Source organism: Castanea sativa, chromosome 8, assembly GCF_040712315.1.
Source record: "Castanea sativa cultivar Marrone di Chiusa Pesio chromosome 8, ASM4071231v1".
NCBI classification, from domain to species: domain Eukaryota; kingdom Viridiplantae; phylum Streptophyta; class Magnoliopsida; order Fagales; family Fagaceae; genus Castanea; species Castanea sativa.
Genome location: NC_134020.1, coordinates 21800869 through 21806852, shown reverse-complemented (window position 1 = coordinate 21806852; position 5984 = coordinate 21800869). Strand labels below are relative to the sequence as shown.

The 5984-nt window shown below is 33.8% G+C and overlaps 1 pseudogene; it reads left to right on the top strand.

Moving 5' to 3' along the window:
- Positions 1–511: 511 nt before the first annotated feature.
- LOC142605668 (ATP synthase subunit d, mitochondrial-like) lies at positions 512–3514 on the top strand (annotated as a pseudogene).
- The last annotated feature ends 2470 nt before the right edge of the window (positions 3515–5984 follow it).

Below are 5984 nucleotides of genomic sequence, written 5' to 3'. Positions count from 1 at the left end.
TGTGCAGAAAATCCCAATCCCTTAAAAAAGGACCCGAAAATGCTAAATCCATTAAGTAATGCACAAATGGGTTGAATAATATCGATTTATGTAAAATGCAAACCATTGATCACATCAATACAAGAATGTTCATACAAATCTAAAATGAAGCTTGATAATACCATACTATATTCCAATATCATATTATATTCCAATATCATGTACATTACGGATTACATTTGTTCTCTTATTACTATCAAACTTCTAAACCAGCATGCTAGAAATCTAAACTTCTAAACCAGCATGCTAGAAATCTAAATTCTTATGTAACTTGAGCAGAGAAAAATTCAGTATTCGTCGAGTCAGTTTTAGCTCATGTATTGAATTTATCTTATATGAATAAGGTTACGTCTTTTCAACAAAAAAAAAAAGATTTATCCAATTCCCGCTTCTTACAAAAAAAAAAAAAAAAACGCGTTACATATTACACATATCACACAGTCAGAGAGTGATAGTTTCCGGGGAGAGAGAGATGAGTGGAGCAGGGAAGAAGATAACTGAGGCGGCATTTGAGGCATCGAAGAGCATAGATTGGGATGCGATGGCTAAGTATCTCGTCTCCGACAAGGCTCGCTAAGAGTTCTCCACTCTTCGCCGTGCCTTCGACGAGGTCAACATCACCCTCCGAACCAAGTTCGGTTAGGTACGGTACCTCCTCTCTCACCGATCTTCCTTTTAGCTAATTACATTGACACCGAGTTCATTCGTGCTTCATTGCTTCTGGCTTTTGGTTTATTTGTGTTCTACATTTTAAGCTTAATTAATGATATGAAATTAATTGATCCAAGTCAGTGGTTGAGATTGTTTTTCTTTATGTAATAAACCAGAAGCAATTTCTTCCAAGTTTTTTTCTTTTTGAATTTTTCAGAATTTTAAACTATTTGGCTTGTTATTGTGTCTTACAAATCAGTGTGGGCGTGTTTGGATTGGGTCATTGCAATTCCATGGCTATGTTCAGGTTTACATGGCATTGATCTTTGACTCTCATTTTGTTTATAGAACTTGCTAGAGCTTATGAATTTTATGAACTCATTTTCAAATTATGAGACTTGGAATTGGTAATCTTTATTTATTTTACTCCTTTTATACGTTGTTGTTTTGTTCTAATGAATAAAAAAGCCTGCATTTTTCTTTTATTTTTTGGAATCCTTGTTTATTCTTTTGTCGGTTTCGTATTTTTGAAATTCGAGTTACAAATTTGTACAAAAAGCATGGTGACACTAACAACAAAGGCACCACATGAAATTTCTGGGCCTTGTTTATATTTATCTATAACCTGATAATCCATTTTGTTAATTTATTTTTTGAATGATGCAGGAACCTGACCCGATTGACTGAGAATATTACAAGAAAGGAATCGGGTCTCACTCTCACATAGTTGATATTTACAGGGAAGCATATAATAGTATGTAATGTACATTACCTATGTGCCATTTATATTTATTCTTCATAAAAAAGTGAACCTTCTAGAACTTATCTGCATGCACTATGTCTATGTGTGACTGTAGGGAGCATATAGAGCTATTTAAAAATTGAACTTTTTGTGTAGCTGAATTCAGAAAAAGAAGTTATTGAGATGCCTCCTTGATAATTCCCTTAGAAAGTTGTGGATAAGTGAGTACAGATGGCCATAAGTTGTCTATTCTATAGAGAGTATTGAAAATATTTTTTAACTCCCCCTCCCAAAAAGAAAAGTACTACTTCTAGATTAACGATATAATTTTATTTTCAGAAGTGCAGGGTATACTTGTAAAAGAGAACAAGATTTTCTTTTTCAGAGATAATTCCATTCCTTATCTTCTGTGCTAGGTCCTTTTCTTTGGGGGGGTGGGGTATGTGGAGCCTGTGGTTATAGGAGTTAGCTTTTTTATTGAATTTCAGTTGTTTTTGCAAACATATCAATTGATAAAAGAAAGACATGCTGTATTCAAATCACTCATATTTTTCTTCTAGATTGTATGTACCTGCAAGATTATTTTGGAAAAACAGTGGAGTAATGCAAGAGCAAATAATTTCTATTGGAAACATTCCTTTAATAGTTTACGTGTCAAATAATAGAACCCACTGTTGTGTTGATTTGAGGTGTTGATAAGGCTGACTTCATCTCTGCTCAATGGGTGAATCTTGCACATATGGAAAAGCTTCATATCAGAATCTTTAAAGTTACATTTTGTTTTATTTTTGTGGGTGATTTCTCATGTATACATCCTATGTACTAGGATTGCACCCCTCTTTTTCACATTTTTTTAATTAAACTTTATTTAGTTACATAAAAAGAAAAGACTAAGATAATGGCAGTAGAGAAAAGGTTTTTGGGAATTTGCCCAGCCTTGTCCAATTATTACTTCATTGGAATCAAACAAGAATAATTAAATGGTTTATGGTGGTAGAATTGGTTGATCGATCTGCTTTCTGCACTTATTTATTTCCTTTAGTCTGTTAACTTAATATTAGCTTGATTTTGGCACTATATATGCTAATCTGCAGACATTCTGATCCCAAAGTATGTAGATACCATCACTCCTCATTACAAACCCAAGTTTGATGTCTTGGTAAGGGCCGCAATCATTTTTTTTTTTTTATTGGTTCTCATTACTCCTCCTATTCTCCTATTCTAAAGGATCCGTTTTTATTTTTTTTTTCTCTTTCTCCGTGCTTTGTTTCAACAAATGTCTGGAACTGCTCATACTTGTTTTGATTTGCAAAATTGAAAATGTAACATCCAAGAGGGCATGAAGAATATCCAAATGTCCATGGATATGACAGGATGACTTCTGGTCATATCTTGTGAGAAACTGAAATCAAGAAAATCTTTTCTATCGGGAATACCTGAATTGACAAATTCATGTAAGAAAGGTTCTGATGTTGTTTATCTTCTGCTAGGAAACATGAAAAATCAACATCAACAAGGGTTAAAAAAGGTCCAAATGTCTTTGAATCTGATGAAATTGCTCCTGGTCATGTCTAACCAGGGTAAACTTTTTCATTAGGAGCTTCAGTGATTGCAGGAAATTCTTGATTTTAGTGTTCTTACTGCATAGGCTCTATCCAGGTACTGTAAATATGGCAGGGAAAAAAAATCTTATATTTTTGGGAACATCTAATGGAGTTCAATATATTTTGAATTTTAGTTGGTGGAGCTGAAAGAAGCTGAAGAGAAATCTCTGAAGGAGTCTGAAATATTAGGAAAGGAGGTTGCAGAACTTAAAGAGATGAAGCTAAACATTGATTTAGTTATTTTTAAAAAAAAAAATCACCCATTTTCCATGTCTCTCTCACCATTTTGGTTTGTATTGGTTTGTGTGCCAACTTAACAGAAAAAGATCAGTACCATGACTGCAAATTTGAGAAGCATCCAGAGCTAAAGAAGAAGTTTGATGATGAAATCCGAAATGATTATTGGTCGTACTGAAGTCATCTCTACTTATCACTTTTCAGTTTTTAAGCATCTATTGCATTCAAGTTCTATGCCTTGATCCCCAATTTGTCATATTCCATTAGAATAAAATTAAGCTAATTGTTCTCTTTGTAACTTGTAAGCTTGTTCTTGGGAAATTTTGAAAGTTTTGATCATTATACTTGCGTGGAAAGGATTATCACCATTTCAAGTCCTGTTTATTTCGTTCATTTTATTGTTCAAATTTTATTCACTGGATCTAATAGTGTAAGAATTGTCATGTCATTTAAACATGTACCATAGATCTGGGTTCCGACTTCATAAAAAAGATAGATGACTGTTATGGAATGAGCCTTATGTATCAAACTAGTCTGAAGTCCAAAGTTAAATTCATTTATGAAATTCTGTTCTTAATTCCTTTTGTTTGCATGACAATGAGATATATAATCCCAAAGTACACAAAACAATAAAATAAAAAGGAAACTCCATCCAAACTCAACTCTGGGCCATTGGCCACCTCTTTGAGCTCGATTGCTACAATCCAGCATAAAGTCAAAATGTAAACTACTACATATATCACAATATTGATAATTGACTTATTGAGGCATTTATGGCCGCAAGAGAATCTTCTTGGGACCGAATCTTCTTGGGACCAAGGCTTCTCCTTCTCTCACAGAATAATGCAATAGAAGAAGTTCATAGAGAATAAAAAGCTCTAGCTTTAGGTTAGACAAATGGAATAATAAAAGAATATTGGATACAAGTTGATGATGATTAGAGAGAGGAACTCTGACTCTCCCTCAGGCTGGGATAAAAACCATAGGATAGAAAACCAACTAATAATCTCTACTAAGATGAGTTGGAGAAAATGGTTTGGTATGATTCTTCCAACTCTGATGTCTACCATCAATTATGTGATTGTTGAAGGAGAAGGACCACTCTCCTTCTCCTAATGCCAAAAGCTAAAAGAAGAGTCATGTGATGTGCTCCACACTGGGGATTTCTCTGTGGTCCCCCTTTCTAATGCAAATTTATAAATTCTCGTTTCCCTTGCATATAGATTTTGGACGGTGTTAGTGGTTTTCAGACTGCTGCATTGCATACCAACAACAATGGCGACGTACAAGTAATGCATTGCATGGATCCCATGATACCAAATTCCAAAGCCGCTGATGCACCACTATTTGCTATGTGGACTCCACTCGTAATGGTTTATTTTGTAGATGTAAAAAAAAAATCATATTCAAGTTAACAGTAATATAACTATAAGCAAGATTATCAAAATTGGGATCTACGCAGGATCATGAGAGGTAGGTGGGATCGTAGATTGTAGGATCGGATTGTGGATCGTAAGATCTTACATTATTTGAGAAAAAAACAAAAAATACACATTGGTGTTGGGGTTTATGCCCCAAAATCCAATTTATTGATGTCATAAATAATTAAATTGTTTAATTATATGAGACTATCTATAAATGAACTAATGGAACATTATCTTAGTCCAGGAGATGCATAGTATGTGATTTATGTGAAAAGTCACAGAAGATATAAATCACAAGTTCTTTGTAAATTCAGAAGTTTAGTTCGTAGTTGGTGATGAAATTGGGTGTTTCATCTGCGAAAACTATAACATATCAACTAAGGCGATTTGTCTTGATCATGGAAATTGAAATTTCTAGTTGGTATGTTGATATGTTTTAAGAGTTAAGACATATTGAACTGGACCGCTGTGAGATTTATTATTCTCTTAACGACTGTCAAATGAATAATAAATCTCACGACTTCTATTTACATCAACTCTAAATCCTGAGAGAATAATGGACCTGATCATGAGAAGTAGGTTGCTTTGATATATCAGGAGTGAAATCTATTAGTTACGGTCAAAACCTCTGTATGTTGGGTAGCCACATTTAGTGTTGATGGAACATATATTTTCAAGATAGAATTCATAATCTCTTAACGGAGATATAAAATATTCCCTTGAGATAAGTTTAATGGATTTGGTTATTCAGAGTGTTGGGCCCAACCACTTTAGTAAGAAGTTACTAAAGTATATATTTACAAAATTGGATTTCATAAATATATAATGAATAACATAAAGGATTAAACCGGGTACTCAAGGATTAAGATGTAGTGATTTACAAAGTGGCAGTCTACATCCATGACTTTGTATTACTACGAATATTTTAATGAAGGGGTTGCATGTACAATAAAGTCTTGGGATATAATTTATAGATAAGGCCTAGAGTGCTATATTTATATAGTGGTATTAAATATAGTTAATGGTAACTTTGAACTTGTCAAGAGTTGACAAAAAAGCTTAAGGCCCATTGGAGCTAGTATCTTATTGGTCCCTTTTGGTCTTACTCCAAGCCACACACAAGAGCCCAATTGGAATGGCCCAAAAGGCAAGCCCAATTAGATAATCAGTTATATATATATAAGGAGAGAAACATACAGAATTTCAATTTTAAATTTTCAAGTGATGTGAGACATCATTCTGAAATGGTGAGTATGTGAGTGTTGGACACTTTCCTATTCTCTCCTT